The following is a 26,925-nucleotide window of genomic DNA, read 5'->3' on the forward strand; positions in this document are numbered from 1 at the left end:
GAGCTGAGGAGTTTGTCTTTCATTTTGTTGAACATAAACCTCCTATGTGGCACTGCCTGTGCTCTGGTTCCACAATGTGGTAAGGGCCCTGTGGGTTACTCATGAAGGAACAGCCTAAAGCATGCTCCACCTGTAGAGCAACTCTCTCGTCACATGGTTTGAAAGCACTGTGCAGATGGAGTCCCTGATCTAAATTTGGAGATTGCAGAAGCCAGGCACCTTAATTTCAAGTCTAGTTACACCTATTCGTACCATTTTATACCTGTTGTTCTGTTACACTTGAAGTTCATGATCCTAGGACTGTGTCTCAGTGCTGGCAGGTATGTGCAGTGCTTGTCATGATACTCTTGTTGCATGTGCTTGCATCCACATGCAAACTTAATAGTAAGTGGATGAAGGGAAGCTGCTATGTATGCATGTCTCTTGTCGGAGTTTTACCTATGTTCAGCAACTTTGTGTCTACCGGAATTATGCTGGGCATGACTTGCATTGTGAATTCTATGTTACCGTGTGAATTTTATTTAATGCAGTGCCTTTGATTTTCTGTATTTTGGTTAATCTCTTCATGAAAATCTGTACTTAGGAATCTGTTAGTCTTCAAGTAAGTCTTCGTAGCCTTACAGTAGTAAAAAAAGCTTTGCAGTGTGACCCATCTCTAAATAAAAGTAGGTTTCTCTTCTACTTGACTGCTGTTCTGGGGTAAACCTTCATTTGAAAAGGATGAACTGACTCCCTTGTTGCAGTCTCTAGAACGTGTATGTGACTGTTTGAATGTTGATGTTCGTTACTTCACTTCAGCAGAAAAATATAAGACTTGTTCTTCCTTTGTTAGTCCAAATACAAGGAAATATAGAAAAATTGTTGCACCCCTGTTTTGACTGAGGTTGTAACACGCATGTTAAATGTAGGAAAAATGTTGTCTGGAGATAGTGGCGTCTGCAAGTACACTTTGAACAAAGATCTTGTGCTTTCTCAATACAGACCTAAATGGGAGGATGTGGGAGTGTAAGAACGGCTTAAAGTTCATCAGGTTTCCTGCGCAGAAATAAGAGTCCGGTTGCCTTTAATGTCTCTCTAGTGAGAAGCGGATGTAAAAGCTGAGATAGTCTGTAGACAACCTTCTGAGAGTGAGACTTCTTACTCAAGGTCTCAAACGTAAGCTCTGCAGTAACTTCTTTGCTAAAGTAAATACGAGATCCAAAAAGGATTATTCAGACTGCTTAAGTGAAGAGCTTAAACTATTTACACATCAGATAGAGAAAGTTAGGTACTGTAAACATGGCTAAGAGCTGGAAGTAATACCTGCCTCTCTGTGGGCTAGATAGCAAGCTTGTCTCAATCCAGCTGATTAGGACACAGAAAGAAAAGGGTATCAGAGAATAATAGGCTAGTTTGGGTTGGAAGGGACCTTTAAAGGTCATCTGGCCCAATCCTCCTGCAGTGAGCAGGGACATATTCAACTAAATCAGACTGCTTAGAGCCCTGTCCAACCTGACCTTGAGTGTTTCCAGGGATGGGGCATCTACCATATCTCTGGGCAATCGGTTCCAGTGTTGGCCTTGTTGAACCTCATGAGGTTCACATGGGCCCACTCCTCAAGCTTGTCCAGGTCCCTCTTGATAGCATCCTACCCCTCAGACTTATCAACTGCACCACTCAGCTCGGTGTCATCTGAAACTTGCTGAGGGTGCACTTGATCCCACTGTGTCACTGATGATGATATTAAAGAGTACCGCTCCCAGTACAGACCCCTGAGGGACACCACTTGTCACCAATCTCCATCTGGACATTGAGCCATTGACCCCTACCCTCTGGATGTGACCATCCAACCAATTGCTCATCCACCCAACAGACCACCCATCAAATCCATCTCTCTCCAATATAGAGGGAAGGATGTTGTGGGGAACTGTGCCAAAGGCCATACAGAACTCCAGATAGATGACATCTGTAGCTCTTCCCTTGTCCACTGATGTAGTCACTCCATCACAGAAGGCCACTAGGCTGGTCAGGCAGGACTTGCCCTTAGTGAAGACATGCTGACTCTCTCGAATCACCGCCCTGTCCTCCATGTCCCTTAGCAGGGCTTCTAGGAGGATCTGTTCCATGATCTTCCCAGGCACAGAGGTGACGCTGACGGGTTGGTAGTTCCCAGGGTCCTCCTTGCTACCCTTTTTTAAAAATGGGTGCAATGTTTCCCTTTTCCCAGTCTCCATAGATTTCACCTGACTGCCAGGGCTTTTCAGATATGATGGAGAGTGTCTTGGCGACTATATCAGCCGGTTCCCTCAGGACTCTGGGATGCATCTCGTTAGGTTCCTTAAACTTGTGCATGATCACTGCAGCCCAGGCTGCCTTCAGTCTTGACATCACCAGTTAGCTCACTTGCGTTGGTGAACAGCAGGTCCGGTATGGCATCCCCTCTGGTAGGGCTGTCTATTACCTGGCTTAAGAAGTTATCCTCAGTGCATTCCAGGAGTGTCCTGCATTGCCTACAGCTCACCGTGCTCCTTTTCCAGTAGATGTTTGGATTGTTGAAGTCCCCCAGCAGGACAAGAGCCTGCAAGTGTAATGCCTCCTGTAGCCGGAGTAAGAAGGCTTTGTCAATAGACTTGCCTTGATCAGGCAGCCTGTAGTAGACACCAACCACAAAGTTGCCTTTGTTGTCTTGGTCTCTGATTCTTACCCATAAGCTTTCAACCTGCTCATGGCTATTTTTCAGAGACAGCTCTTCTCACTCTATCCATTTCTTGACATAGTGCCTCCACCCTTCCTTCCTCGCCTGTCCTTTCTGAACCACCTGTAGCCATCGATAGCCACACTCCAGTCATGGAATTCATCCCATAAGGTTTCAGTAATGGCAACCAGGTTGTAGCTTTCTCACAGCACAGTGGCTTCCAACTCCACCTGTTTCTTGACTATGCTGTGTGCATTGGTGTAGAGGCACTTCAGCTGGGCTGTCGGTTGTGTTATCCTTTTAGAAGAATGCCCCTTAGTTCCTTTGAGGTCTTTCACTGATGTTTCCCTGTTGTCTCCTATTACCTCAGGAGCACCTGGCTTATCTCCTTAAGACTTTGTGTGCTGCAGTGTAGCCAGCACGCCTCAGAGCAACAGGCTGAGGGCCCTTGCTAACACCCTGTTCCTCTAACCTTGGCATGTAATCCCACAGTTTGTCTTGGGCAAGCCTGATATTATCCCCCTCCCCCTTCAAGTCTAGTTTAAAGCCCTGTCAGTAAGTCCCACTAGCTTGACCAACTAGCCAGATCCAGGGCTTTATAGCATCTCTTCTTCCCCCACCCCCTTTCAGAGTTTTTCAATGGAAGACTCTTTTGCATAATAACCTACTGGTGGTAGCATAAAGGGAACTTAACTCTAATCTCTATTTGAGGAGTCTTGAATTCAGCATCTTCTTGTGAACCAGACTGAAGGTGGGACACTTTGTGAACAAGAGTTTAAGGGGTGGAGCCAAGAAGGACTAAGAATGGCAAAACCTGGTGAGGAGGAATTTTTATGGGATGGGAAGGTCCTTGGGTTTAGTCTTTGACGGTAGATCTTTGTTCAGTGGAAATTTTAAACTCTTCTTGGCATTGGCAGATATGCAACTTCTATCCTCTCGTTGTGAGCCTTAACGTATTGAAGAGTTCATATAGATTGCCCATACCTTTAACTGTTAAAGTAGGCTCTTTGATAGCAGTCCTACTGGTCTGCTGGTTCTCGTCACACACAGACCACCTTCTATTGTGCCTCTGTAGAGCAGAAAAACTAGGACTGGCCCAATGTTCATTCCATGCATTAATTCCTGGTTTCTGCAATGTAATTCAGTCCCTTGGTCAGGTGTTACGTATCCAAGGATCAGACATACATTAACTGAGATCTAGTGTCAAAAGATGTGTGGCATGTGGACTTCAGAATAAAGAAATCTTCCAAGTTGTGTCTGTTTTTCTATATGTTTGTAAAATTTTGTAAGTCAATGTATACACATCAGTAACTTGCACCTGACATCTGACTGCCAGAATTATATCAGAGCTTTTGCAAGGATTGTGCATTTCTGATCAACTTTTTATAAGTTAAGTGATCTAAACTTAATTGTCATCCGCCTTTGTACTATATCAAGAGCATCATTGCACCAGTAGTAGGAAAAGATTATTCCTACTTCAGCGTGCATGTAACTGTGCGTACCTGCCCTTTTCACCCTGCTGTGGAAACCTGTTCCATAACTAATCTGGAGACGATGTCATCTTTGTCCCGCCTCTTCATCTCAGAGTTGAGTCACTGAGGACTTGAGTTGCTCTCTAAAAAGTAGCTGTATTTTAAAGGGGAATTGAAGAAAATATTGGTTATGTGTTTTTTTTTTTCCCAAGTCCTGCCTCAAATATATTCTGACTGACCATAGTTAAACAGTCCATCTTACATTAGAGTACTCAGATGATTGCTATCATTACAGTTATGCTTCCACATTTGTCTTTGAATATGCTGGTTGTATGGCTAAATGGAGTGGGTATTTAGCAGTTCCAGTTTTTTGTGAGAGACAACAGCTACATTCTTCTGACAGCTGCATTTATGGTAGATACAGGCATAGGTTCCAGAGCTCTGAGAAGTTGTGTGAATGAGGGTTTGAAGGTAAGAAATGGTCTGATAGTAGTCAGAACTTCTGAAGTGTGAGCAAACTCTCCTGGATCTGGAGCACACACTATTTTTCATTGTAACTAATTAATAATTTTTAAAAAGCTGATAAGGCTAATCTTCTAAGATTCAGACCCTCTGTAATACTGTTTTGAAAACCTGTGTTTTTAAGGAGAGTTGTTAAACCACGCAGCCCTACTGAGCTTGTAATATTAAAGTCCAGTGTTTGAAAGCTGAGACGTGACACTGACAGGAGAAAAAGTGTTCACAGTTGGAAATCCTTTCTATGACTTTAGAGTCATTAATGGAGGAAGAGCTGGTCAGTGTTCTGTGTGGTAAATTACACTTCAGTTAATTCCTTGTGTTGGACTGGTAATACTTCAAACCTGTGCCAAATGTTTGCTGTGGGGACAAGGGAAGGTTATGTGTGAGTCTTTTCCACCTCTGTCTTTGCAACTCTGAATTAACTGGGCAATCTTCACTTTATGCACAAAATTATCTTGTAGTACATGAGTACGTTTCGATGCTTTCAGGCTCAAACCTGTAAGGAAGGTCGTATTGAAGGCCAGTAACTCATGTTGTTCCAGTGAATGAAGAAAAGTAGTAATTTGATCTTGAACGGGGTCAGGGTATCTCTTGAGTGTTACATGGAAGCAGAGCTGCGCAACCTTCTGGAAGCAAATAGTTTTAACTTTGTGATGTGTTGCAGCATTATCGTTATTAACTGTATGATGTACAGTTGAAGCTCAAACTATTGAGTTTTAGTATCACTAGTTTGATCATAAATGCTCAGTTTCATTGCTGTCCTGAAAATGAAGGAATGAGAGCTTAGTTTTTCAGCTGTGTAGAAGTAAATTACTGGGGATATTGTATTAGTTCTCTGACCATCAATTCCTCAAATCACAGGAGAATTTCCATTCTCAGTTGAAAATTAAAGTTTTGGCAATATATGTTGGTGAGGGAAAGAAAGTAGTCCATATCATTCTAGTGAGGGATAAAATTCTCAAACAAGGTTTGTTTGCCATGGAGCTATCTTTGTGAATTCTAGTATTTATAGGTTTTCCTGTTTTTGTAGGACACTGGATGTGTTTTCTGCCTCCCTTTTCATAGCTGCCTAACTATGAAGAGTAGTCTGTCAGAAGCTCTGCAGGGATTATTTTGACTGCTCAATTTGTGTGCTGGCTTATGTCTGGCAACAGAGTTCTTCATAAACTACCCTAAGCCTTCTGACACTTGGTTATCTTTATGGATCTTTGTGATGATTTTTTTTTACTTCTTTTGTATATTCTACTTTTCAGATATATCTTAACCTGTTGATGGACTGTTGTCACTAGCAGTCTGTTGCAATCTGTTTTGGGGAGGATACATTACCTTAAATCCCCATTGCTCTTCTGTGCGGCCTATGTTTTGGGCCAAGCAAAGTCAAGCACAGGCAAAGGTGATGTGTGTACCATGATTTTAAATGAGGTTCATATCTATACAACAGCGTTGGGTGTACAGGCTACGTGGGATTGTTCCTAAACGTACTTCAGGTGAAACTTTTGAGTTGAAATAACCTGCATGTTAAGTTGTGAAATCTACATTTCTCTGGGCTTTTGAAGATGCTGTGTAAGTTACCTGTCACAGAGGAAATAAAATGGCATCTTGGGCCACCCCAGATGGTCACCTTGGGAGGCAAGTGTCTGACTGGAGCACAGCAGAAGACAGGAGTGCGGAATGTTGGGTCAGCAGTCAAGGGTTTATGTGGAATTTCAGCAAATGCTTTGGCCTCCATTTCCCTCTGCATCTCAGCCCTGAGACATCTCTGTTACCTGCCTGTGAAGACTCACCGCCAGCTCCGACACAGGGCTTACCTGGGCTGCACCTGCCGGTCTTGCTGTAGCGATGGCAAAGGCTGAAAAATTATCTGAGGTAACTTTAAGACCCTACCTAGAAACTGCTATATCTGGCAGTAACTACCTGTTTTGCTGCAGTGTTTCAGCAAACTGTCTTGCATGGGCTGTGCTGAATCTCTTGGTAAAACCTATTAATCCCCGTGTTACTGGCTTTACCACTCTCTCCTGAGAACGTAGCCGTTAATAAATCTCAGAAGTGTTCTTCCTTGTAGCTCAAATGAGTGCAAAACTTGGAGGCTTGGGAAGCAGTGGCTGAGGTTCTGCCTGTTGAAACATGTATGCCAGAGGAAAATGAACACTGTGCGATTCACAGAAGACTCTTTGCTTCTTTACGGTTAATAGCTTTGTTGAGCATGAATTTTGTATGGAGAACATGATTTAATCAGATGCTGTACTTCAGAGTTTAATTCCACCTTCCCCTTAAGTGAGAAAGCTAATAAAGTAAGGGATGGTTGCTTAAATGAATAGGTGAAGTCTCCCTAATTTACCAGCAACAAGTAGGTTTATTGTCTGCTTCCTTCTTTTGAACTCATCATCCTTACAAAGCTATGCCAACACAGCGTGTGGAGGGCAGGCAAAGGTATCTTCTGAGAATGAGCCTACTCTTTTGTTGTTTACCTGCTATTCTCATTAGCCTGTCAAAGAAACACTGTTAATTTACTCCACAAAGGTCTATTGAAGTAAAGAAGATTAATTTTTTAACAAATATTGACTGAAAACTAAGGTGGCAGCTTAGTTTCTCAGCTGTGTTATTTATACAGTAGGTTATGTTTTGGGGATCTGTTACTTAAAAAGAAAGCTCTCTTGACAGGTTTTATCAGCTGAACCAGATTATACATCATGTATAAGGAATTGTTTCCTTGAAAGCTGGGGAGATCTTCCAAAGGGACTGTGTGCCTGCAGGTTTCGGTGCGTGCCCCCGCTTCAGCACCCCTGTCCTTTCGACGTACGGTGCTGCCAGTCGCTCCTGGCCAGCAGGTCTGTGCCGCAGCCTCTTGCCTCTCCAGTTCCTTCCTTTGCCCAGCACTGGCAGATTCCATAGTTCTTCTGCGCGTGGATGTTTCCCTGATCCCTCCAGTCCACTATTGCTGTTCTGCCAGATTGACTGTTCCCATCCAGGATTGCTGCGCAGCTGTAGCTGCCGGCGCTTGCTTCCCGTTCTGGCTTGAAGGCCAGTCCGCGGGAGCGGGTTGTCAGGGCGGAACTACAGCGCGGGAGGTGCTGAGCAGCCAGGAGAAGGGGCGATGCAGAGCAGCGAGGGACTGGAGGGGCAGAAGAGTCTCCATGCAGGCTTAGGTACTGTTTTCACTAAAACAAAATCCTGCATGCTGCTTCAGTTATGAGGAAGTTTAAACATTTAAATTTGGCAACACGATGATACGTGCGTTGGTTCAGTGGAGGGTTACACAAGTTTTCTGTTTAATGAAATGATCAGTTATGCTTGGGGAAAGAAAAAAAAAAATCCATTCTCTGGTACTGAATAGGAAACTTTTCATCCTGTAGTGTGGCAGGGTAGAAGTATTTTTGTTGAGTGTGTTGAAGGAAATGGCACATGTTGCAATTGCATAAATGGTCACTCAGCCAGCAGAACTTTCAAATCCAGTTAACAGGCTGTAGACAGTGACAGTGCCGCTCTGCTCAGCGACTTAGCAAGCAGCATGTGAGTACAAGACCTCTTGGCTTCCATTCAGAAGGTTTTAACTGAATTGTCAACTTTATACAGTTGCTTGGCAGGAGGAATGAAAGGGACTGAAATGGGGTAGTGGAGCAATTGTTAAAACAAAGCCTATGCTTTAACAAAGTGAATAAGGTGTCTTCGATGTTTTTTAGATTTACCTTTCTGCAAGAGAGAGGTATAGTGCTTCATACAACATTTGCAGGAAAAAAACCCACATTAATTTGCCAGGCATCTGCTTATCTTAGCCTTGACACAAATTGGCAAAAGTTATCATTGACTGTCATTACTCTCTTTTTGTTTTTACTTTTGAACTGTCTGTTGCAACTATTTGCTTCTATGTAGCTGTGAGTAGGCTCCCTTGATTCTATTTGTCAATTAAATTTCATGTAGTAACTCTGATTCCTTGCTTTCTCCTCTTCTCCTAGCTGTGCTGTTGACTTTGCAAGTTTTTCTTTTGTGGGGAGGAGGGAATGAGTAGTATCTTTCAATGATGGTTTTCACTGTGACTAAAATAATTCCCCACCCTCTATACTGCATAGTTCTTCCCCTTCTCTCCACCCTTCTCAATCTGGGACAACTCAGTAACACTGTGGCCTTTGTGATTAGAAATTTCACTGCAAAGCAGCATATTTTTTCATTAAATGGTTGTTAATCAGGATTGTCTGATGTAAGAGGAGCAGCTGATAGCTGATTAAATAAAACTAATTCTGAATATTTCACGCCTCTTCAGCTGGATCTGCAATGCCATGACAGGGATTTTATATTTCTAAAAAAAAATTATGCCAGAAACAGATGCATAGCAGAATGTGTTTGGCTTTGCTGCAGAAGCAGGAAGAGAATTGTAGTACAAAATGGGAAGATCACTCTTTAAAAGAAACCTTGGGATGTGACATATTGACAGGGCGGATTCTGGTACCAGGAACAATACCTGAAGTAGGAGCAACAGTGGTTTTACTGGAGGCAGATTAAGTGATGACACACAAGGATTTAAATTAGCTGAAATCCCTGAAACAGAAGCAGCCTACAAAACCCCAAATGGAAAAGGCTTATGAACCTTTCACCACAACAGAAAGATGCCAGTTTTGGCCAGTTAAGCATCAGTTACTGTACTACAAAAGGTGGACTCCAAATGAAGTTAAAGACCCTTGGAATGCTTGCAGTAGGTCTCAGTGCCGCATTTCCATAGGAAGTGCTGTTCTGTCTGACCATACAAATACTAATCTTCTAAACCAGAAACTTAGTTTTGAAGCAGGAAATCTAAGTAATCCTTGAGTAAGTTCATAAAGGTGAAAACTGCCGTTGGCTGAATTTGTGTTTAACTGATGAAAACCATAGCAATGAAGCATTTTTCCCTGTACGCAATATATATGATACTGCAAAAAAAACCCCAGAACTACTTTTTTCTGCTGCAACTCAGTGTAACTTGGCTCAGTAATGCAGAGATGTAACACTCTTGTGTGTGTGCTGTAACTATGTGTAACTTCAGTCAGTAATGCGGAGATGCAGTGCTCTATTTCTGATGCTTGTGATCATGGATGCCTGATTGCCTTACTGACTCACAGAAGAGTTTGTAAGGATGCCTCTCCGTTTGCTTGTAATATCACTTCCATAAAATCACAACTGTTTTTGAAATCGGCATGTTTTATTTGTATTTCTAAAGAATTATATAGGTTGCTTGGCACTGCAGGTTTAACTTTGATTTACCCGTGGCACTGGCTTATGTAACTGAAGTACCGTATATTCTTTATGTTTAATGGGATTCTTCTATTTATGCAGATTCTGAAGACGAGCTGCTGCATCAATACTTTGAGGAAGGGAGTTCTCTGTTAAGACTGCAAGAAGATACCACCAACTGGTAAACACTTCCTTAGGTGTCTTTGCTTGTAGAATGTTTCTTTGTCTTCCATAATATTTTAGACCAAGGAGCATAAAATATTTTGATTTATTGAAAGCAAGAAGTAGTAAACAAGCAAACAAATCACATCATTAACTGCAGCTTACCAGAGAAAAGGTTCAGTAGCAGTGGATAACATGGGTATTTAAATCAGAATACAATGTGATTAAATTCCTGCTCTTACAGTAGGGGAAAGAAAAGACTAACCTTTTTTCTGTAGTGGGATGTTAAGCATTGTCTATTTGCCTGTTCCACTGAGACTAATACGATGTGTCTGTACCTCGTACTATATAAAGACTATTTGAAGTGTGGTAGTCAAACATTGAACCTTCAAATCTGATGCTTCAGAGCCTGGAGAGGGGCGGCGGGGAGGGGAACAAAGTCTAGTTTAGAAGTTGAACATGGCTAGGCATGCTAATTTGAGTGTCCAGGTGTTTTGGAAGATGCTATTAATGTGCATCTATGGGTGTTTGTCGAGGCATAATTTTCAGTGAAAATAATAGCTGATAAAACTAAGGACATACCGTAATTCGCTGTCATTTAAAATCATCTGTAGGTTCAGAATGGTAAAAGGATCAGTGAAGAGCTGTGACCGCTTAGTAGCAGTTTACCAGCCCATAAGTGAAGATATTACAAGGCAATCACAAGGAAACATGAGAATTTACGACATCCAAATATGTCTTGGTATAGCTAAACCATAGGCACATTGATAGTAGGTACCAGATTTACAGCTTGCTTCTCAAATACTTAATGTTGTAAATGAAGTAGCAATCTTCAGTATGGGGGAAGACATGTACAGAATTGTAAACTAAGTACGCATTCAGTTTTCCTCTCTGATTATACCTTACCATATACCTTCTATAAAACTTGAATCCTTCCCTTCTGTTTACTACTACCATTTGAGCTACAGGGCTAAGTAAATTTGTGTCAGGAGGGGGTCCTTAGCCTGGAATGGGGTCATGCAGCTGAGTCCCAAGGATGAACGTGGAAAGCAGCAGCATCCTCGCCAGTAAAGAAACATTAAGCTTTTAGGAGCCAAATATTTACAGGTGCTTTTTTAATCTTCACATGCCAGATAATTTGCCTAAATTTTATAAGAAATAGAGGATAACTTTATGAAGTTGTGTTTTGTAGCTGTTGCTAACAACCAGGGCTTACAGAGAATATTAAAATACTTTGTTCTGTTACTCTGCCACTCTGCCAAACCTAGATTAATGATAGGAAAGTTTTGAAGGCTTAATAGTGGTCAATAATACGCATCTGTCAGAAATGACATAGTGAAAACAGTTTGAATTTATGTAGTCTTTCATTTTTATATAAAGATGACTTGAATAGTACAAGGCTATTTGTGAGTGAGAAGTTCAAGAGCTTTGTTGCCTGTCTCTGTAAAATAGTAGCTCCTGACACTAAAATGCATGAGACTCCTTCCCAAATGCCCAATTTGAAAATGCACGTCCTTCAGTTTATAGCAGAAAGAACCACGGTGTGTAGTCTGTCACAATTCAAGGTACCAAAGCACTGTATTACCGACACAAGGTTTGAACCACATTGTAGTTATCTGATAGTAATTTTTAGGGTAATACTTTGGATCATTCTGGTCATATATGATGTGAATAAATAATGTAAATCTGCCACTAAATTGGAGTACATAGCTTGCCCCATACAGAAAATGGAAAAGTGCGTATGCGTAGCAGTGAGGGGTCTTCTGACCGTTTCCCTACTTGAGTTTTCCTTCCCACCCCATCATCCCCCCATCTCTGAGAATGAAGTTTAACGGGATGGTCATGCTGAGTGAAACTGGATAATTCTAGAAGGTAGCTCTTTGTCTGCAACTGAGGTAGAGTATTTGTCTTAATTTCCTTTAGGACCAAGAAGAGCTTTTTAGCTCAGGGGTAGTGCTGCGCAAACTGTCACCATTTCCAGCGTTAACTTCGGTCTGGGAAGCCGAGAGCCTACTGAGCTCTACCACATTTTAGACCTGAACCAGGTCTCAGCTCAGGCCTCCTACTCTGGGCATGTGCTGAAAAGAGAATGTGACACGTGAACACCGCATCCTTTGGGGCAGAGTATGTCTGGGTCTTGCATGACCGGTGCTGAGACAGAAATACTAAGCCAGCTGGACCTTGGTGTGGTGCAGACCAGCCCAAATGGTTGTATAAGACATGTGTGCCTATTTTATCCAGGTGGTGTTTATTTTGGTTATGATGTTTCAGCTGTCCATTATCACAGGCACTGAAGGACTTACAGTATTTTAGTGTTTGCCCTATTTTTCTTGTGTTAGCTTTTCTTTTTCATTATGTTAACTTTTCTTTTTCATTACGTTAACTTGTATGGGATTATTTTTCCAGAGTACCAGTCATTCAGAAAAGATCTTGATAATTATCTCCTGCTTTTGCATATAATCTCTGATAATTATTCATTCTTATTTTATAGCTTTATCTCTCATATGCAGCTTGAACATGTCTGCATGCTTGAAGATTTAAATATCTTTGCATGCAGCTTAGAATTGTTCCCCTGTAACGATGATGGGGAGGTGTTTCGAGCAAACTGATTGATGTTTTGTGGAGTCCCTGTTTCAGCACTGATACCGCAGTGTTTGTGGATTAACAGGTTTTGCATTTTGTGCTAATTTTTAATAAATATGAAAACATCTTCAGTATTATGTTTGCAAAGTGGAACCAAATGCATACCTGTCATTTTCTTATTAATTTTGAGAGTTCTTTGTTGTGGCTTGTATAGCTCTTAAAAGAGCAGCATGTGTCTGGCTGACACATCTCTAAATGTTCTGCTTCCTTGTGGGGAGAATCTTTAAAATCTCTTCGGTAATGATTTCAGTCTTCTAGTGCAAATCCCTTAATATGTGTAAAACTTCAAAAGAGCAGGAGGGTTTGGTTCCAGTTGTCCCCATCCCTGTGTGCCTACAGAAGGTTAGAAGTGAAGGACCTCATTCAGAAGAGATACTGTATTGAGTAGGGCCATATTGCATGTATTATGGAATTCTGTATGGTTTTGCATAGTTTATAAATTCAAATGTGCTGCAAGAAATATAAAGCAAGGTTCTGTTTAGTTTTGTTCAGTGCTAAATGTTTCCTTCATTAAACAAGGAAACGGGTATTAAAAATGTGCAGCTTTTAAAGTGTGCTTTTCGAAGGATTTTTTTTGTTAGGGGCAACCTATGTAACCATCGTAGAAAGTGAAGTTACAAATGCTTCTGAGCAACTTGAAAAGCTTTCACCGCAGGGCCTACCAGATACCCGCACTAGTGTAATGTGGGAATCATTGGGGGTGAAAGAAGAATCCATCACAATGAGGCTATATACCATAAATACATGAAGAAAAATGGATGTCTTTGTGACAGCTGAAACCACTTTTACTTCCCATTTGTGCCACAAGTTAAAAACAATCTCCTTTGGTAGTGTTGCTCTAAATATATTGCTGTAGGTTTGCCTATAAATTCTATTTCTGATTCAGCAGAGCTTCTTGAATTGATTTGTCGCCCATGTGAAAGCAGGTTTGTTGAAATGATTCTTGGTATATGGAAGTTAAGTACTTTTTGTGGTTTTGACACTCGCTATAAAATATTTTGGTAGAAATTCTGATCATTTTACTGGTGTTCTACCAGCATGCATTTATTTTGTATTAATGCTGGTATCTAAGGCAAGAAAGAGGAATAGCTGACAGGTTTTTTAGGCCAATCTGAGCAGTCTCCTATTTCCTTGCTGTATTTTTATTCTCGGGCTTGTTTAATGTGGTTGGTTCTGATAGCATAGGAATAGATTGAGGGGCTAAAAGCTTTTGTGCAATCCTGTGTTTTAATTGCTGATACGTACTATTAGACTTTAAATGTAAATACTCTGTCTGTGCTGATCAATGTAATGTATCTTTTCTCTCATAGTGGACCTAAGATGACTTAAAACTAAGATGACTACCACCAAAAGGTGGTAGTAATCTGCAAATTATCAGTGACAGGATTTTGTCTGTTTTTTACTGTAATCAAGCAGAATTTAGTGTAGAGCTCTTTCAAAATATCCTTCCGTTCCATGCAGTAGTCCTACTGCAACAGTTAGTGAAGTTGAAAAAGAAATGAGTTTTGAATCTGGCTGAATGGCACATTTAGTAAACTCTGTTCTGCTTCAGATTTCACCAGTGCCGATTTGTTTATGAAGGTAAGGCTGCTACTTTTCTCCACCCATTAATAATTGCTCAGGACAACATGAACTGTTTAATTCTGTTTGTCCAATGAGCCTTCAAATCAAAGACATTAGTTTAATGTTGTTTTTAAACAGACCAGCAAAATATGTAAACTTTTCTCATAAGAAAGACATTTGACCTGAAAAGCTGTGCTTGTTGAGACAGGTGACTGGGTGTTAGTACTATGTTTTATGTTTTTGGGTTTTTTTCTATTGGGTTAATGTCAGATGTTGCTTATTTCACTTCCTGACTTACAGAAGGACTCTTAAATGCATGTTAAAGGAAATTTGGGGGGGGAGGGAGGTTTAACTCTAGGGATTTGGACTATATCAAATCTGGTTAATATTCAGCTTACTGCTTGGCTGCATAACTGCAATTTTATTATTTAGAGTCATAGACTATCTCAGGTTGGAAGGGGCCCATCAGGATCATGGAGTCCAACTCGCTGCTCCTTGCAGAACTACCTAAAACTAAACCATATGACTAAGAGTATCGTCCAGATGCTCCTTGAACTCTGACAGGCTTGGTGCCATGACCGCTTCCCTGGGGAGCCTGTTCAGTGACCAACCACGCTCGCAGTGAAGAACCTTTTCCTAATGTCCAACCTGAACTTTGAACTTCCCTGATGCAGTTTGCCTCCTTTTAGCTCATCGTGGTATTAATTTTGGAAATAACTGAGCAGAAATACTGGGTAGCTGTTAAGACTCAGTATCATTAAATTACAATGCAGGAATTAAGACCTTGTTGTATGGCTACTGTTTTTTTTCCTGACTGTTGGACAAAGCTGTTGAATACACACAATGGTCCCTAGGAGCTGGGCCCGGACATTCCCGTGTTATGTCTCTTAATGTTTGTTACTCTGTATTCTCTAGCTTTTGTGCATGCTTCCATATTAAATGCTACCCAATAAACATTTCAGGTCACAGGTTAAAATAACATGGTTAGATTCTTCCTTTCTGGACAGCTAGTGATTGATATGATTGGTTTGAGTATTCTTGTTTATCATTTTTATTGGCATCTAATCACCCATGGTTTTCTTTGTATTAGAATGTTTGAAACTTCCGTTACTGGAACATTACTGTTTAGCTGATCTGAAATATTATCCTTTTTTTTTTTTTTTTTTTTAAATTTTAGCTGAAACAGTTACCACAAACCTTTCTGTGTAGGTGGAGCTCTGGGTAATCTGGGGCAGGCTGGAGGTGCTTTCAAGAGTCTCAGCACTATGTGACAGTTACTCTGGCCAGAAATTACTGCTTGTCGGAAGGATCCATCATGGAGTCACTCTTGCACAGTGTTGCATCCTGGCTTGTGCATGAGTTACTGCTACAAAGGAGCTGCCTCTACTGAGGCTTGCTTAGTGGGGCAGTACTAGGGACCTTTGGGAGAAGGAGCTCTAAAGCAAAAAAACCTTCTCGGCTCTTGAGTCAGCAAGTCATGTGGCAAAACTTACTGCTGCTGGTTTCCATAGGAAGGCCTTTTCAGGCTTTTTAAAACCTAGTCTGCATTCTTTGAAATCTGGAATAAACAAATCCATTGCCTCTGAGCGGCAGAGGTGTTGCCTCTGAAGCTTCTGTAGCTCAAGCCTAATGGGCTTAGGTCTAGATTCATTTTACGGTTTTACCTATCAGACTATTAGCTATGGCTTCAGCTCTCAGTTTCTGGTACTGCTGAGGAACCAGTTTATGTTAGAACTCACTAAAACCAGCAAAAAGATGTTTTAGGTGTTAAGTTACTCTCTTCTCTGGTTGGTTTCCTTTCATGATAGAAGTTCCTTTCTGCTCGGATGACTTAGTGTAGTCCTGAGGAAAGTGGTTTACCCTGAGCATATAAATCCAGATTATAAGAAATAAGGACTCCTCTGGTTAAGTGTTACTGAACAGGGCTATGGGTCTGGGGGTTGCTCAGAGCTGATAATATGCTACTAATAGTGTTGAATGGAAAAGCCCTTTTGACCTTTTGTTGTCTTACTGTTTTTATTACACAAGTGGATGAGTATTGCTGCAAATTTCCTGGGGCAGGGTATGGTTTTGTTTCTGTTATGCTGATACTGAGTCAGAACTCTCAGTCTTAAACTTTGCCATATTCCTAAGAAATTATATCATTTGTATAGCTGAGAAAAAAGTTGTTGAATCACTTGGTTGGTATATAGGAATACTTTTACAACTGGATACAACAGCGTAACATCAAAGGAAGCATCAACTGCAAAAAAAATACTAGTGCAAAGTAGTCATAGAGAAGTTAAATGTGCAATAGACAGCAAGTGGCAATATCATTTAATGCAAAGGTATCCAATATCTCTTCCTAGCTTAGGAATATTTAGGTTCTTTTTTTAGGAGTGAAACCCTGAATGCTATATAGTTCTTCAAAATTCTGCTTGTGTAATATACCTGGTACTAAATCGCTTCAGGATTTAGATTTATGGAAGTTCAAAGGAAATGTAGGAGGTAATACCTACCAGAAATAGCAGGTTCAGTTGTTCGAATAATTGACTATTAGACACAGGACTTGCTTCAATAATTCTTGCAGGCTTTTGCTTTTTTTTCTGCAGTAAAACAGAAAGTTGTATAGCCTGGACTAAAATATCACAGTTCTACACACACACACCCCCCCTGCCAAAAACCAACCACCATGAACAAAAAAACCCACCCCAAGTTAAATAACCTAAAGAAGTCCCATCTCTTTTCCTAACGGTCCTTATTTGTCTTCTGGTTACCCAGCATTTAATATTCTCACTTGCTTTGAGAAGTGAAAAAGTTTATTTGGAAGTTCTTAAATTAACTTTCTGATTTCTGGGACAAAATTCCTCATACTTTGTCTTCAACTTGCAGCTTTTTTGTCAAAGCTTTACCTAGAACAAGATGCAAAGCTGAGGATTATGGTAGCTCATTTTACTGTTCCCACTAAGCCAAAGTAATGGTTTGTTGTGGAAAACATACCTGTAAGTGGATGAAATATAAATTTTCATGCTGATTATTGGTCTTATATATGTGTGAATAACCTCTTATGCCATATGAGCTTTGCAACTATCTGTGGTTTTCCCTCGTTTTGCTTTGTTTTGATACAAAGGGCTAGATGTAGATAACCTTGTCTTGTTAATCTATAGTGCAGCATCTAAACTTCTTTGAAATATTTTGTTCAAAGCAAACCTGATGGCTCTTTGCTACATTCCTTTTGAAGCCAAATCTCCAGGCTAAGCTTTAGAGAAATGCAAACGGTACCTTTTGGACCTCACTTGAAGTGAGTATGCTGAGTAATTAATTGCACACCTAACTTAGCACATGGAACTGAGAGTGCCACTAGATGTTTGGATGCACACCATGAAGAGCTGTATGCCAGTACAGCTATGTAGAATAGGAGTTACATTGGCATAAATGCATTTTAATCTGTGAATAAAGGACAGAAAGCATAACGTATGCTTTTGGCAGGTGTCTATCACAGGTTGAGAACTGCCAAGAAAGCCTTCATGTCAGATCACCCTTTCTGTCGTTACATTACAAACCTAAAACACAGGCTTGAGTGTAGCAAGTAATAGGAGTTACTGTAAGACGTCATTGAGAAATTATATAGGATATGGAACGCTTTAATATAAAACATAAACTTTTAAGATACAATTTAGCTTTGGAAGGATCAATAAAAATTAATAGCGAAAAAAGATTTGAACTGAAGCTTTCTGCAGCCAGAAGTCAAAAAGGTGGTTTTTATGCCAGGCAGCCAGTGTATTTGCTTTCTTAGAAAGAACTAAGGTCACTTTGCAGTAGCGATAGACTGCCTTTGCATAGTCTTAATCTAATGTTTGATTGCCATACAGGTATAGCAGAATCTTCTGTCAGAATCACTGATGTTAACACTGGAGTCTGCATCCATTTAGCATTGAACCGTGGGTTCGTCTGCAGATGCCCTGAAACTTCCTTTGAAACATGATCTTAGCTATGATTTATTTTTTTTATAGCTTAGCCATCTGTTATTGTTACTAAAGTAAAAATCAGGTTTTATTCCTAAACATTTCTTAGTGTTCTTTTTTTATTACCCACAAGACGTGGAATGTATTTGACTTGTGGTTCTGTTTTGGACTGGGCTTTTTTTTATGTTTTAATGTGTGCTTCTAAGACAATTTTTGGAGTGGTTTCCTCAAACTAATTTCAAGTCTGTAACTGAAGCAAGAGAGCAGAAGTGTCTAAAAATTGCCAGCGCAGTGCAGTCTTTGAGCCAGGGCCTGTTCCGTTCAGCAGTATGCAAAGGGCGGCTAAGATTCCTGGGCTGAGAACATCTGTGCTGTAGGCCACCTCTGGCTTGCCCAGAGTTCAAGTTGTTGATGCTTACCACGGGAGATCCTAGTGCAAGCTTGAACTTCAAACAAACAGGTTAAACATTTGCTGTGGAAGGAGCGGAGTGGGTTGTGTTTTGAAGACTACTAAAGCCTGGATGCCTAATACCTCACATGGAGTACATGAATCCTGTGCAAGCTTTCTTTAGTAAGTGTTGTAAGCTTCATGAAGTAACTCTTTCTGAAGTTCCCTGACGAGCTGAGGTACAACTCAAGTGCACAGAAAGTAATTTAGATTCTTACTGCAAAGTTGTTGTCAATTCTTTCTTACTACTCAATGTTTTCAGTTTTTCATAGGCAGAAAAACCTGAGTGTTGGAAAGCCTGCAAAATCACCGTTCTTGTAGCAAATCTTGACTGACAGTTGCTGACAAGTCTATGCTTGTGTGTAGAGGCTTCATAATTAGTTCAGTCAGGGTTGGGCAGAAGACATTGGTTTCCTACTGGAAGTTAACGGTTAGCTTGTCTCCTCTGAAATCTGTTTTCAGGTATTGCCAAGTTAAGCAGCATCAGTTTTGAGGTAGATATCCAAAACACAGGGCTTATTCAATGGTTGGTTAGTTACTAATTTTTTTTTCCAAGTTTTGTTATCCACAATGATTCCAGGTTTACTTAGTGCGTCTTTTATATTTGGGTACCATTTGACTTGTGTCAACTACAGGCTTTTCCTCTGACAAACTGAACGATGCTTGGTTTCGTTTTCTTCTGAAAACGAATAGCTGCAGTTTAGATGATTCACTGTCCCTCTCTAATGGCTGTAGATGTTTTTCCACATTTGCTCACCAACTATTGTGACAGTTCTTTAAATTCCTGTTGTAGTTGGCCTGGGGTGTTAGCATATGCTTTGACCTTTTTCTGCTGTGGTGAAGTTAGGCTTCAAGTCAAGGGAGGAGGGGAGTTGAAACAGAGATTCCGAAGATGGGATGCGTTAATCTTTCTGCTGTTTGACTCCATAAAATGGTATATATATAAAAAAAAAACAAACCCCTAAACAAAATCTGTGAGCTGTTAACCCATTGAGTAAAAGATGAATTTCCCGTCCAGAGCTGCTTCTGTCTGTAATACAATGCTAAATGCTTTGCTGCCTCAGAATCACAAGCAATGGAAAAAATTCTTGGTTCTGTATTATTCAATTTTCACTACCTATTAAATTATATAGTGTACATGTCTCATCTTGTGCCTTTTGGTATCCTTTCTATATTAACCTGCAGATGCAAACCTTAAGAATCAGTCAGAAAGACGCTCAGATGTTTTGCAGATCTTCTGTACTAACTGGGAGAACCCACGTAATGCGCTCTGAACCTGACAACTGGCGATCTTTCATTTAGATACTCTTGTGTCTGAATTAAGGTGCATCCGGAAGTGCCAAAATTAATTGTGTAAAGAATCCATCACACCATTAGTTTCACATCTGGCTTTTTTTAATGGATGTTCACCGATTATTATTATTCTCCACTGACTGTCAGAGATCTGCAAGTCAATTCCTTATTCATTTAGACAGTGCTTTATTATATTGCATAGTGCTAACCTCTAAATTTAAAATACTGTGTGATGTGAAGTCACACTGTGCAAAAATCAAATATCTATCAGCTTGCCAGTATAAACCAAGTTGATAGCACCAAATGTGCTCAGTCCATTGATCTGTTTTGCATGAGGGCGTGCTGATCGGTACTAAAAGACAGGAATCCAGTTAATGGATTCCTGTGCTAACATCTCCTTGCCTGTTGTTGATGATAGTCCAACTGACCTGTAATCCTCAGCTTTCCCGGTTGCTTCCCTTTTGCCTAATGGCTCTACGAGGCCATTCATTCATTCAGGATAAGCTACCTGAGCATCAGCACACTTGTCTTGCAGGTGGCAAGTACCTGTGTAAGTGCAGTATTCTGTCCAGAAAGATGTAAGAGCTAAGCAATTGTAGGTTTTTTTCCTAATAATTTTATCAGTTGCAAATTTAGACATTTCTGTAGTAACAAATTAATGCTATTTGTTTCTTCTTTCACTTTTTTCAGGAAATCAGCTTTTTGAAGTAATGTTGAGTCTGCCTTTGGTTTCAGTTTCTCTATTTGCAGTGTCAGTTATGTTCATCTCTGACCTGCACAGGACCAATGTTTTCCATTCAGTGTTTGATTTCTGTTGCTTTGTCTCAAAGCACGAATGGAGCAGTCTACAGCCATGAGGAGGGAGAAAAACCCACCATATTTAAAATATGCCTAGTGAGAGTGGGTGAGTTTTAAGGAAGTTGCAACAGCTTTTACAAAGATAGTGCTGTTAACCGTCTTTTTGTCCTGTGAAGTAGTTGTCCTGAAGTACTGGCTGCTGCTTACTACTGAGAGAGCAAAGGGAATCTGAAGCCAACTGGCAAAGGAGAAGGCAGACGCTACTCAAAGGAATCCTAGTCAAGGGGGAAGCCTCTTAGAGAAAGAGGCATACACTGGAAGGAATGGAGAAATAAATTTCTACAGTTGTAACAGTGTCTGACAGGCATCTTCTAGCTTATGTTCAGGCCTGTGGGCTGTGAAGAGTAGTTCTCACTAGGGTCTCCACTCTGCTTCTTCCCTGTAGATCTTCAGAGCCTTTCCTAGCTAATGTTACACTATTATTTCCTATGAAGCTTTATGAGATGCTGTAGTACTCCATATCTTCTCCTTTTAAATTGTACTGTTAACATAATTATTTCACCAGCCTTAAGATTCTGATTAATAGTCTGTACAGCAGACTGAAGCTGTCAAAGAACACTAGTTTCCTTGAAGTAAATGGTGTTCAGCAGTGACTAGAAAGTGCCTTCTCTGGAGATAGCATGCAAGCCATGACTTTTTTCAAGAGCCAGTTTTGGTTGAATTAAGAATCTTATTTTATTCCCTTTAAAAAGAAAGTTTGTGTCTGCAAAGTGAAATGCAAGTGGAAAAATTTGCCACTGTTATTTTATTGCCACTTCAGTAATTAAATTTATTATGGGATACGTGTTCTTATAGGTTATCTAACACCAGCAGCCTTTTTCCCTAGAAACATGTTTGTTGCCAAATAATTGTGTTCCCTATTTACTTATATGCCTGGAGATAAAACACAGTTCTGCATTCTATTTTTTTAACATATTTTTCAAAAGTCATAGTGCCATATAGATCCAGAACCATGATTATGAAGTAGATGCAGAAAAATAGTACAATGTCTGGAACAGATGTGTGTTTGCTTTTACAAGGTCACGCAGCATTGCATTTAAGAATTCAGTTGCAAAAGAACGAATTTTCATAATATCTTTTTCTTTTAAAACAGACTGGAGGCCAAGAACAGAGTGCAGCGCTGGCTGTAGGTAAGAAATGGAACTTAACCTGCTTGAAAACTCTTCTGACATACAAGATGCAAAAATTATAATATATTAAAGGACAGGAAATGGCACTGTGATGAATATTAGCAATTTTCTCTTCAAGAACTCTTTTTTTTCCCCCCCATTTGCTTCTACAATTTTTGAAATTTCTGGTGTTCACTAGGAATTCCTGATCTAAAACCTATTCTATGCCTCTCTGATTAAAGATGCTAAAAAACGATGCAAGTGTTTGGTTTTTTGCTTACATGGTACCTCATCACACAGCTTGATAATGATTTGGAAAACTCCTCACCGTAGTGATGCGAAGAAGTCCCATTGTTTCAATACAGTCATTTTTAGTGTGCACGGAGTATAGTAGTTTGGCCGCATTTAAGAACTTATTCTGGAAGATTGTGCTTAAACTTCTTGGAAGATGTGGATGAAGAGATAATGTTTTGGTGGTTTTTCTTTCTCAGTGTCTTTAGTAAAGTTACTGTGTAACTTAAAATAATTTCTGAACCAGATGACTTGTACCAGAAAACGATATTCTGAACTGGCTTGTAAGACTGAAGAGGTGGCATATGCTCATTTGAAGGCTTTAGCTTTTAGCTTTATAACCTGCTATAACCTGCTACTTGTTATCTAAGCTACTGCATAGAGTTGTGTGTTATACTTCATGTGTTTATTGTGCTGTGCTAGCATAGCCAACTATCTTCTGTCAGACTGGGAAGGTAATGCTCCCAAACATGAGGTAGGATTTATTTTTCTTCCATTTCTGATTAATCATCAAAAAGCCCTTTGAATTCTGGGGAGCTGATTAAATTGATTTGTCATCAGTTTTGTTGACAACAGCAGAAAACATTATCAAGTGCTATGTCCAAAACTATTTGAATACTCCATTCAGGAATTAAGAATATATGGCATTATAAATGTGTCACTAAAATAATTGTCCCTTGTTTTAATGCATGATTGATGTATTAAAATACTTGTTTCGCAGAATCACTGGTTTTGATGAGATTTATATCACACTTCTGTAATTCTTAGGAGCACTTACGGCAATGCTGGGTCAGACCAACAGTCCCTGTAGTCTACTGACTTGCCTCTCCAGGGTTATGGAATGAGTCTAGGAACTGGGCAAGCATACAGCAGTATTCTCCAAATCTACAATAAAATAATGGAAAAACACCCAGTGTCAGCAGCAGTAGTACCTTTTTCATTTGGTGGTCTTTGCTTCCGAAGTCATGGATAAGTGTGTATTAGCAAATTTGCAATTCAAACTAATGCAAACATTTATTTACAGCATAGTGTGCATTTGCAAAGGACACGTTGTAAGAGTCACTAAACTGAGTCAGACCATGGGTCTGTCTAGCCAGGTACAGTCCCCAGGAATCACCATCTTACTTCTGCCTGTGTGCACTTGGTTTTGCTCATCTTTTCACAACCACCACATACTCCTCTGCTAGAATAGTGCTGCTTCTGCTCAGGAAGGTGAGAGTCATCCAGGAAAGCTAGCGAAACTCAAGGGGCATTGCTGGGAATGGTACTGCCTGCAGAAGGAGGAAGGCTGCCCAGCGAACAGCTACAGCATGTGGCAAGAAACCTGTTTTCTTTGAAGAAACTGTGCATCAACAATCTTTCAGATACTGAGGGGAAAATGTTTATGAACCAAGGTGGTAGTGTCCACTTCATCTGTAAAGTTCAGGTGTCTGCTGATTCTTTCACCTTCTCAGCTGTGCTGAGACAAAGTAGCTGCCAAATGCGTAACAGCATCTTAAACCAGCTGGGAGTCATGGTGAGGGGTTTGAAGGGACTGGCAGAAGCCCTACCCAAGGAACACCAGAAAGCACCAGTAAGATAAGTGATAAAGAACTGGAGACTACTGAAAACTTTGGTTAAGCTCCAAAGAATGGGCCAAACTTCGCTAGATGTTGCTTTTTGAATAAGGTTAAAACTTGAAAAAAAGCTTAAAATCCAATAGAACATGAACCTTCAAACATGAGCAGATGCCTAGGGGAGAGCAGGAACAGGAAGAGCATATATTGGTGGTTCTTCTAGTATGTAAATATTTCCAGGTCAAGTATTTTTCTGAGCCAGATGATACATTTAATACATATTAAAAGTATTCAGTATTCTTCAATGGCTCTCTGTTCCACATATGTACCTGGTTTTCCCCAAGAACTGCTGCAGATTCCTTGTGAGACAAGATGAGACAAACTTGTAGAGTTCATAGATGGACTGGTGCAGGAAATCATAACTCTGCATGTTCTGCATACTTGCTACTGATCTTAAGGAATTGTAGGTTGTGTAGTATCACTGGAAAATAGCAAATGTGCCTTGGTATTTCCAATAGATGGATGAAAATAAGCTGTCGTATGATATCTTACACTTACGGGACACCTTTAGTTTGATTTTAAGGTGGAAAATCTGAGGTATTTTGGGGGGCGTGGAAAATGAGATAAAAGATAATAGATTTAGCAAACCTAGAGGAGCCTAGACTGATGTGGTCTGGGGTTTTTTGTTTGTTTTACACTTATTTTCTAACATGGAAAACTATCTGAATTCAAAGTAGTTGATACTAGGCCTCATGAGGCTATCTGAAGAAGAAGTAACTGGAAATAACAGAGACAGCTGTAGAACCTTGGACTTGCAAGAAATCTCTTGTGTAATTTCAAAGCAGCAAACAACTTTGCAGAGACCAATTTTATCGCCCCACCCTGCCTAATACCTGTCTGTTACTGTTTCTGGAAACAGATGGGATGGGAAGGAGTATCATTCTGCTGGTAGTCTTCTGTAACTCATCAGTAACTTCATGTGTTTTGTTAGCCTACTATATTCTGCAAGCATACTTTGTCTGAGTGGTGTCCCAGAAAAAGGAAATTGCACAGGATAGTTAGAAAGTTAACCTGAAATCTTCCAGCTCTGTGATCTGCAAGGCCATAGGACTTCCCTTCCTTCTTGGGAGCTCAGAGCTGGTGTGTCATTGAACTGAATTTGCAGATGGACAGTCAGTGCCAGGTTCATACACACGGGGTTTGCGGTTTAGTACTGTGACATTCCGAAAAAATCCCTTGAGATAGAACATGTCAATGACTATTTATACCCATCAACCTCATCACTAGGTAATTTTTTATTATTTGTTAGTGTAGGATTTGAAAGCCAAGGCACTTAAAAGGGTGCAACAGTTCAGAGCCAAACTAAAAGAAAACATTTCATTTGAGTACTAAAGAGCGATGCAGATGACTGTACTCCTTGTCCTGCTACATTAGATGGCAGTGTTACCAAGGCTGTTTGTTAGAGCCTCAGTGCAACTTCATCCAGCTCGGGTGCTGATACGTACGGGAGCCTGATTCTTACAGGTGGGAATTCAGCTATTTCGAAAGAAAACACATTTCTAAATAAAACTAGGCTTGAAGAGGAGTGCTTTTTCACAAGTGAAACACCAACTAAAAGGTGGCAGATCAATTGGACTAGACACTATAGTGAAGTTAGGGATGGAAAAGATTATTTTTTTTTCTAGCAGTTAAATAAAAATTGCAGGTTTTGGGGTTCTTGTGATTTTTTTTTTTTTTTCCTCTTTACTGAGATGAAAAGCTGGCAGGAGGAGGACTTACACAAATTATTGTTAGGTTTTTGGCTTTTATTTTTGCTGGAGATGGGAGCTTGACAGCTGTTAAATTATAGACTGACATCCTTGAAATACGAAACTTTCTTGGTAAGTGGTAGTATAGCAAAGTTTTAATAGGCATGCCGTCGTTTGTAGAGTAAGAAGCTTTTCTGCAAAATAATAAAAAAGCAATCTGTAAATCTACAGCATCTCTTGTTAAATGCTTTTTTGCATCTTTATATACCTGATAGAAATAGGATATTCTTAGCCTATTTTGAAAAAAGACAGAATTAAAGATCAGCTACTGTTTCCATGATAATGTCACAGTATCATGGACTAAAGCAGTATTTGGGCTGGAGGGAAATTGCTGGCTCTCGGAGCTCTAAGGCTCTACCATAACATGAATACATTTGTGGGAAGCTTCCCTTTCTCTGGAAGATCGAACTATAAGGTTCCTCTCTTGGAGGAGTTACAGCACTGCAAAAGTAACTTTTAAAATTTCAGACTTTGAAGGAATGAGTAAAAGTGTAAATTGCATTTGAATGTAAATGTCCTTGAACTAAAAAAAGTTTGGTTTTTTTCCCCCTGATGATTGCAATGTAATTGAATTAAGAACATTATGCAGAATTAAGTTAGAAAGCATGTTGAGCTTGTATCATTTTGAAAGAGGAAAGCGTATCTACTTATTTTTTTTTAGCCCCAGATTCACTCTTAGAAGAATTGTGCATTTAGTTGTTGAAGGGTAAATCAGAGCAGATTTTTGGAGCATAGTCTCTCCCCTTTTCAATACAAGTTCTGTTTTAAAAATAAGAGTAATCCTTCCAGACAAATTGGGGTTTTATTCCAGACTTCTGTGGGCATGCTTAGTTATTTTATTGTAGCTCCTGTCAAATAAGTCATTCAGTGTCAGCTGTGCCACTAAAATATTCCCAAATTAACAAGACTTTAAGACTGCCTCTTCTAAAGGCACTGTGGATTCTTCAGTGCCTTTCCCTTTATTTCCTCTAAGTGGAAAAATGGACTGTATAAACACTGATCTGACCGTACTTTACAATTCTGGTTTTGTGGAATATGAGCCTTTTTTCACTAGACTATTTTCCCTGGCAGGCCTCCATTTTCCTGATATGACAAGTTTTGAATTCAGTCTTGTTCAGAAAGGAGACTTTATTGATGATGTGTGATCTCAAAAAAAGTAGCTTCAGTTTCAACTAAAACAGTTTATTGTATCAAAGTCAGTTTAGCCAAAAGGACTGACATCAGAGGCAGCTTTAAACAACTTTTAAGTACCCTGAACACTAACTTTCCTATACAAAAACATTTTCAATCTGGTGGCATAAATTGTTTTTCCACTGTTTCGATAAGATGTTGGTGATTGAAACCCCAGGAATTTAGTGGTGTATTTTGGGGGGGGGGGGGGGG

At 40.1% G+C, this 26,925-nt stretch overlaps 1 protein-coding gene across 1 annotated transcript in view; it reads left to right on the forward strand.

Annotated features, from left to right (window-relative positions):
- Positions 1-9,974: 9,974 nt before the first annotated feature.
- The window catches only part of FAM49B (family with sequence similarity 49, member B), a 44,273-nt gene continuing 27,322 nt past the window's right edge, over positions 9,975-26,925 (forward strand). The window contains exon 1 of the mRNA XM_010281813.1: positions 9,975-10,048. The gene's annotated coding sequence lies outside the window, so the exon portion shown is untranslated. The remainder of the gene's footprint in view (positions 10,049-26,925) is intronic.

The sequence above is a fragment of the Phaethon lepturus genome, unplaced genomic scaffold (assembly GCF_000687285.1).
Source record: "Phaethon lepturus isolate BGI_N335 unplaced genomic scaffold, ASM68728v1 scaffold4582, whole genome shotgun sequence".
Classification (NCBI taxonomy): domain Eukaryota; kingdom Metazoa; phylum Chordata; class Aves; order Phaethontiformes; family Phaethontidae; genus Phaethon; species Phaethon lepturus.